Raw genomic sequence first — 8,782 nt, 5'->3', positions numbered from 1 at the left:
AACAAAAGGAGATAATTGGAGAGGGAGACAATGAAAGGAGAGCGGGAGACAGCTATAGAAGGATAGAGGGAGACTAACTATAGAAGAGAGAGGGAGACAACTAAAGAAGGATAGAGGGAGATAACTAAAGAAGGAGGAGGGATAACTAGAGAAGGAGAGAGGAGACAACTAGAGAAGGAGAGCGGGAGATAAACTAAGAAGGAGAGAGAGGGAGATAACTAAGGAAGGAGAGGGAGATAACTAAAGAAGGAGAGAGGGAGATAACTAAATAAGGAGAGGGAGATAACTAAGAAGGAGAGAGGGAGATAACTAAAGGAGATAAGAGAGGGAGACAACTAAAGAAGGAGAGAGGGAGACAACCTAAAGAAGGAGAGAGGGAGACAACGAAAGGAGAGCGGGAGACAGCTATAGAAGGATAGAGGGAGACAACTAGAGAAGGAGAGAGGGAGATAACTAAAGAAGGAGAGAGGGAGATAACTAAAGAAGGAGAGAGGGAGACAACTAAGGAGAGAGGGGAGATAACTATAGAAGGAGAGGGGGAGACAACTAGAGAAGAAGAGAGGGAGATAACTATAGAAGGAGAGAGGGAGACAACTATAGAAGGAGAGAGGGACACAACTAGAGAAGAAGAGAGGGAGATAACTAAAGAAGGAGAGAGGGAGATAACTAAAGAAGGAGAGAGGGAGACAACTAGAGAAGAAGATAGGGAGATAACTAAAGAAGGAGAGAGGGAGACAACTATAGAAGGAGAGAGGGAGATAAACTATAGAAGGAGAGAGGGAGATAACTAAAGAAGGAGAGAGGGAGATAACTAGAGAAGGAGAGAGGGAGACAAATAGAAGAAGGATAGAGGCAGACAACTTAGAGAAGGGAGAGAGGGAGACAACTAAAGAAGAAGAGAGGGAGATAACTAAAGGCGAAGGAGAGGGAGACAACTAGAGAAGGAGAGAGGGACCACAACTAGAGAAGAAGAGAGGGAGATAACTAAGAAGAAGAGAGGGAGATAACTAAAGAAGGAGAGAGGGAGACAACTAAGAAGGAGAGAGGGAGACAACTAGAGAAGGAGAGAGGGAGACAACTAAAGTAGAAGAGAGGGAGACAACTAAAGAAGAAGAGAGGGAGACAACTAAAGGAGAAGAGAGGGAGACAACTAGAGAAGAAGAGAGGGAGACAACTAAAGGAGAAGAGAGGGAGACAACTAGAGAAGGAGAGAGGGACACAACTAGAGAAGGAGAGAGGGAGAGATAACTAAAGGGGATAAGAGAGGGAGATAACTAAAGAAGGAGAGAGGGAGATAACTAAAGAAGGAGAGAGCGGAGAACACTAGAGAAGGAGAGAGGGAGATAACTAAAGGAGATAAGAGAGGGAGACAACTAAAGAAGGAGAGAGGGAGACAACTAAAGAAGGAGAGAGGGAGACAACTAGAGAAGGAGAGAGGGAGATAACTAAAGAAGGAGAGAGGGAGACAAACTAGAGAAGGAGAGAGGGAGACAACTAAAGAAGGATAGAGGCAGACAACTAGAGAAGGAGAGAGGGAGACAACTAAAGAAGAAGAGAGGGAGATAACTAAAGGAGAAGAGAGGGAGACAACTAGAGAAGGAGAGAGGGACACAACTAGAGAAGAAGAGAGGGAGATAACTAAAGAAGGAGAGAGGGAGATAACTAAAGACGGAGAGAGGGAGACAACTAAAGAAGGAGAGAGGGAGACAACTAGAGAAGGAGAGAGGGAGACAACTAAAGTAGAAGAGAGGGAGACAACTAAAGAAGAAGAGAGGGAGACAACTAAAGGAGAAGAGAGGGAGACAACTAGAGAAGAAGAGAGGGAGACAACTAAAGGAGAAGCGAGGGAGACAACTAGAGAAGGAGAGAGGGACACAACTAGAGAAGGAGAGAGGGAGATAACTAAAGGGGATAAGAGAGGGAGATAACTAAAGAAGGAGAGAGGGAGATAACTAAAGAAGGAGAGAGGGAGAACACTAGAGAAGGAGAGAGGGAGATAACTAAAGGAGATAAGAGAGGGAGACAACTAAAGAAGGAGAGAGGGAGACAACTAAAGAAGGAGAGAGGGAGACAACTAGAGAAGGAGAGAGGGAGATAACTAAAGGAGATAAGAGAGGGAGACAACTAAAGAAGGAGAGAGGGAGACAACTAAAGAAGGAGGGAGGGAGACAACTAGAGAAGGAGAGAGGGAGGGTAACTAAAGGAGATAAGAGAGGGAGACAACTAGAGAAGGAGAGAGGGAGATAACTAAAGAAGGGGAGGGAGATAACTAAAGAGGGAGAGAGGGAGATAACTAAAGGAGATAATGAGAGCGGGAGCCAACAAAGGAGATAATTAGAGAGGAGGAGACAACTACAGAAGGTGAGAGGGAGAATAACTAAAGGAGATAATGAGAGAGGGAGACAACAAAAGGAGATAATTAGAGAGGGAGACAATGAAAGGAGAGCGGGGAGACAGCTATAGAAGGATAGAGGGAGACAACTAGAGAAGGAGAGAGGGAGATAACTAAAGGAGATAAGAGAGGGAGACAACTAAAGAAGGAGAGAGGGAGACAACTAAAGAAGGAGAGAGGGAGACAACTAGAGAAGGAGAGAGGGAGATAACTAAAGGAGATAAGAGAGGGAGACAACTAAAGAAGGAGAGAGGGAGACAACTAAAGAAGGAGGGAGGGAGACAACTAGAGAAGGAGAGAGGGAGATAACTAAAGGAGATAAGAGAGGGAGACAACTACAGAAGGTGAGGAGGGAGATAACTAAAGGAGATAATGAGAGAGGGAGACAACAAAAGGAGATAATTAGAGAGGGAGACAATGAAAGGAGAGCGGGAGACAGCTATAGAAGGATAGAGGGAGACAACTAGAGAAGGAGAGAGGGAGATAACAAAAGGAGATAATTGGAGAGGGAGACAATGAAAGGAGAGCGGGAGACAGCTATAGAAGGATAGAGGGAGACTACTATAGAAGGAGAGAGGGAGACAACTAAAGAAGGATAGAGGGAGATAACTAAAGAAGGAGAGAGGGAGATAACTAGAGAAGGAGAGAGGGAGACAACTAGAGAAGGAGAGCGGGAGATAACTAAAGAAGGAGAGAGGGAGATAACAAAGGAAGGAGAGGGAGATAACTAAAGAAGGAGAGAGGGAGATAACTAAATAAGGAGAGGGAGATAACTAAAGAAGGAGAGAGGGAGATAACTAAAGGAGATAAGAGAGGGAGACAACTAAAGAAGGAGAGAGGGAGACAACTAAAGAAGGAGAGAGGGAGACAACGAAAGGAGAGCGGGAGACAGCTATAGAAGGATAGAGGGAGACAACTAGAGAAGGAGAGAGGGAGATAACTAAAGAAGGAGAGAGGGAGATAACTAAAGAAGGAGAGAGGGAGACAACTAAAGGAGAGAGGGAGATAACTATAGAAGGAGAGAGGGAGACAACTAGAGAAGAAGAGAGGGAGATAACTATAGAAGGAGAGAGGGAGACAACTAGAGAAGAAGAGAGGGAGATAACTAAAGAAGGAGAGAGGGAGACAACTATAGAAGGAGAGAGGGAGATAACTATAGAAGGAGAGAGGGAGATAACTAAAGAAGGAGAGAGGGAGATAACTAGAGAAGGAGAGAGGGAGACAACTAGAGAAGGAGAGAGGGAGACAACTAAAGAAGGATAGAGGCAGACAACTAGAGAAGGAGAGAGGGAGACAACTAAAGAAGAAGAGAGGGAGATAACTAAAGGAGAAGAGAGGGAGACAACTAGAGAAGGAGAGAGGGACACAACTAGAGAAGAAGAGAGGGAGATAACTAAAGAAGGAGAGAGGGAGATAACTAAAGAAGGAGAGAGGGAGACAACTAAAGAAGGAGAGAGGGAGACAACTAGAGAAGGAGAGAGGGAGACAACTAAAGTAGAAGAGAGGGAGACAACTAAAGAAGAAGAGAGGGAGACAACTAAAGGAGAAGAGAGGGAGACAACTAGAGAAGAAGAGAGGGAGACAACTAAAGGAGAAGCGAGGGAGACAACTAGAGAAGGAGAGAGGGACACAACTAGAGAAGGAGAGAGGGAGATAACTAAAGGGGATAAGAGAGGGAGATAACTAAAGAAGGAGAGAGGGAGATAACTAAAGAAGGAGAGAGGGAGAACACTAGAGAAGGAGAGAGGGAGATAACTAAAGGAGATAAGAGAGGGAGACAACTAAGAAGGAGAGAGGGAGACAACTAAAGAAGGAGAGAGGGAGACAACTAGAGAAGGAGAGAGGGAGATAACTAAAGGAGATAAGAGAGGGAGACAACTAAAGAAGGAGAGAGGGAGACAACTAAAGAAGGAGGGAGGGAGACAACTAGAGAAGGAGAGAGGGAGATAACTAAAGGAGATAAGAGAGGGAGACAACTAGAGAAAGAGAGAGGGAGATAACTAAAGAAGGGGAGGGAGATAACTAAAGAGGGAGAGAGGGAGATAACTAAAGGAGATAATGAGAGCGGGAGCCAACAAAAGGAGATAATTAGAGAGGGAGACAACTACAGAAGGTGAGAGGGAGATAACTAAAGGAGATAATGAGAGAGGGAGACAACAAAAGGAGATAATTAGAGAGGGAGACAATGAAAGGAGAGCGGGAGACAGCTATAGAAGGATAGAGGGAGACAACTAGAGAAGGAGAGAGGGAGATAACAAAAGGAGATAATTGGAGAGGGAGACAATGAAAGGAGAGCGGGAGACAGCTATAGAAGGATAGAGGGAGACTACTATAGAAGGAGAGAGGGAGACAACTAAAGAAGGATAGAGGGAGATAACTAAAGAAGGAGAGAGGGAGATAACTAGAGAAGGAGAGAGGGAGACAACTAGAGAAGGAGAGCGGGAGATAACTAAAGAAGGAGAGAGGGAGATAACTAAGGAAGGAGAGGGAGATAACTAAAGAAGGAGAGAGGGAGATAACTAAATAAGGAGAGGGAGATAACTAAAGAAGGAGAGAGGGAGATAACTAAAGGAGATAAGAGAGGGAGACAACTAAAGAAGGAGAGAGGGAGACAACTAAAGAAGGAGAGAGGGAGACAACGAAAGGAGAGCGGGAGACAGCTATAGAAGGATAGAGGGAGACAACTAGAGAAGGAGAGAGGGAGATAACTAAAGAAGGAGAGAGGGAGATAACTAAAGAAGGAGAGAGGGAGACAACTAAAGGAGAGAGGGAGATAACTATAGAAGGAGAGAGGGAGACAACTAGAGAAGAAGAGAGGGAGATAACTATAGAAGGAGAGAGGGAGACAACTAGAGAAGAAGAGAGGGAGATAACTAAAGAAGGAGAGAGGGAGACAACTATAGAAGGAGAGAGGGAGATAACTATAGAAGGAGAGAGGGAGATAACTAAAGAAGGAGAGAGGGAGATAACTAGAGAAGGAGAGAGGGAGACAACTAGAGAAGGAGAGAGGGAGACAACTAAAGAAGGATAGAGGCAGACAACTAGAGAAGGAGAGAGGGAGACAACTAAAGAAGAAGAGAGGGAGATAACTAAAGGAGAAGAGAGGGAGACAACTAGAGAAGGAGAGAGGGACACAACTAGAGAAGAAGAGAGGGAGATAACTAAAGAAGAAGAGAGGGAGATAACTAAAGAAGGAGAGAGGGAGACAACTAAAGAAGGAGAGAGGGAGACAACTAGAGAAGGAGAGAGGGAGACAACTAAAGTAGAAGAGAGGGAGACAACTAAAGAAGAAGAGAGGGAGACAACTAAAGGAGAAGAGAGGGAGACAACTAGAGAAGAAGAGAGGGAGACAACTAAAGGAGAGAGGGAGACAACTAGAGAAGGAGAGAGGGACACAACTAGAGAAGGAGAGAGGGAGATAACTAAAGGGGATAAGAGAGGGAGATAACTAAAGAAGGAGAGAGGGAGATAACTAAAGAAGGAGAGAGGGAGAACACTAGAGAAGGAGAGAGGGAGATAACTAAAGGAGATAAGAGAGGGAGACAACTAAAGAAGGAGAGAGGGAGACAACTAAAGAAGGAGAGAGGGAGACAACTAGAGAAGGAGAGAGGGAGATAACTAAAGGAGATAAGAGAGGGAGACAACTAAAGAAGGAGAGAGGGAGACAACTAAAGAAGGAGGGAGGGAGACAACTAGAGAAGGAGAGAGGGAGATAACTAAAGGAGATAAGAGAGGGAGACAACTAAAGAAGGAGAGAGGGAGACAACTAAAGAAGGAGAGAGGGAGACAACTAAAGAAGGAGAGAGGGAGACAACTAAAGAAGGATAGAGGGAGATAACTAAAGAAGGAGAAAAGGAGAAAGGGAGATAACTAAAGAGAGCATAAAATACAGGAAGATTTTTGCGTATAGTGTTATATAGTACCGCACATGCTGTCTCTAACTCTGAATGATTGGCTACGAAAAGCCACCCTGCCTGTCCTGACCACCCTGTCTGTCCTGACCACCCTGCCTGTCCCTGAGCCTGCCTGTCCTGACCACCCTGCCTGTCCCTGAGCCTGCCTGTCCTGACCACCCTGCCTGTCCTGACCACTCTGCCTGTCCCTGAGCCTGCCTGTCCTGACCACCCTGCCTGTCCTGGCCACCCTGCCTGTCCCTGAGCCTGCCTGTCCTCACCACCCTGCCTGTCCTGACCACTCTGCCTGTCCTGATCACTCTGCCTGTCCTGACCACCCTGCCTGTCCTGACCACCCAGCCTGTCCTGACCACCCTGCCTCACCCTGAGCCTGCCTGTCCTGACCACCCTGCCTGTCCTGACCACCCTGCCTGTCCTGACCACCCTGCCTGTCCCTGAGCCTGCCTGTCCTGACCACCCTGCCTGTCCCTGAGCCTACCTGCCATCCTGTACCTTAGCTCCACCTCTGGATTATCGACCCCTGCCTGACCCTGAGCCTGCCTGACCCTGAGCCTGCCTGACCCTGAGCCTGCCGTCCTGTACCTTAGCTCCACCTCTGGATTATCGACCCCTGCCTGACCCCTGCCTGCCTTGACCTGTCGTTTGCCTGCCCGTTGTTACAATAAACATTGTTACTTCACACAGTCTGCACTGGGGTCCGAACTGATACCTGATACTCTACAACCAATGTGATAATAATTTGACTTTACTGGTCATCTATGAACATTTGAACATCTTGGCCATGTTCTGTTGTAATCTCTACCCGGCACAGCCAGGAGAGGACTGGCCATCCCTCAGAGCCTGGTTCCTATCTAGGTTTATAATCTCCACCCGACACAGCCAGAAGAGGACTGGCCACCCCTCAGAGCCTGGTTCCTCTCTACGTTTATAATCTCCACCCGGCACAGCCAGAAGAGGACTGGCCACCCCTCAGAGCCTGGTTCCTCTCTAGGTTTCTTCCTAGGTTCTGGCCTTTCTAGGGAGTTTTTCCTAGCCACCGTGCTTCTACACCTGCATTGCTTGCTGTTTGGGGTTTTAGGCTGGGTTTCTGTACAGCACTTTGAGATATTGGCTGATGTAAGAAATGGCTTTGTAAATGTTTGTGGTCCTCAAAATGTAACCGATTTCACAGTGTTAACGTCTGTCATCTCTTGATGTTCAGTAGAAATACTTTTTTACCCTCCACTCTGCTGAGGGATAAAGATAAACATCTGGTGCTACTATAATTAGATTACTATGTACAGTATTTAGCCACGGGGCATCAGTGAGGAAGGGCCCTCTTGCAAGAACAACACTAGTGAAATCAGCAGTGAGGAAAAGGCCCTGTTGCAAGAACAACACTAGTGAAATCAGCAGTGAGGAAAAGGCCCTGTTGCAAGAACAACACTAGTGAAATCAGCAGTGAAACAGTGTTGTTTGATGAAGGCACATTTTGTATAGTTTCTTTGTCCTTTTCCCCCAACATTGTCCCAGTCATATCCACGGCAGTAGGAAGAATTAAGTCCTCCACAATAGTATGGAGCTTGTCTGTCCCAGCCAGTCCTCCACAATAGTATGGAGCTTGTCTGTCCCAGCCACTCGGTAGCTCACCATATAAGACGCTTCTAGACCCTTCTTATTAATGGTATCTGTTGCTTTTATACATGTCTTACTACTCAAAAAACTCTTGTGTCTGGTTTTTCAAATGGTCATGTTTTGTTTCTAAATGTCTGCGCAAGAGTGAAGGTTTCCTGTGACAGAGTAACGGTTAATGTGATTGGATGAGTAACGGTTAATGTGATTGGATGAGTAACGGTTAATGTGATTGGATGAGTAACGGTTAATGTGATTGGATGAGTAACGGTTAATGTGATTGGATGAGTAACGGTTAATGTGATTGGATGAGTAACGGTTAATGTGATTGGATGAGTAACGGTTAATGTGATTGGATGAGTAACGGTTAATGTGATTGGATGAGTAACGGTTAATGTGATTGGATGAGTAACGGTTAATGTGATTGGATGAGTAACGGTTAATGTGATTGGATGTTAATTATTTGACTAGGCTACCTGTATTTGACATTGTGTTGTTATTTAGCTGAACACTAGATGGTTTAATTTTATTTTTGGCAGTAAAACGAGGCTACTCAGGTGAGAAAAAAACCTCACCCAAATGTATAGCCCCATTGGAAAATAGAAATGTACTTGTATACAATTTTTATGTAAAAATAAATAAATGGAATCACATTTTTATTTGGTATACCCCTGAAGGCATTGCGTGTACCCCTGGTGTAATACCTGAGTTAGAGGATCCGGTGAGAAGGAATCTCCTCTAACGACTGCAGGTCGCTCAGGTCACTCTTGTCAATTAATCTGTTCTGGTCCATAATGGTGAAGGCATGGGGTTGGAACACAGGTCAGAATGAGACAATTGACTTGAGAACACATGTACATACACG

This window comes from Oncorhynchus kisutch, linkage group LG18, assembly GCF_002021735.2.
Source record: "Oncorhynchus kisutch isolate 150728-3 linkage group LG18, Okis_V2, whole genome shotgun sequence".
NCBI classification, from domain to species: domain Eukaryota; kingdom Metazoa; phylum Chordata; class Actinopteri; order Salmoniformes; family Salmonidae; genus Oncorhynchus; species Oncorhynchus kisutch.
This window is presented reverse-complemented; position numbering follows the sequence as displayed.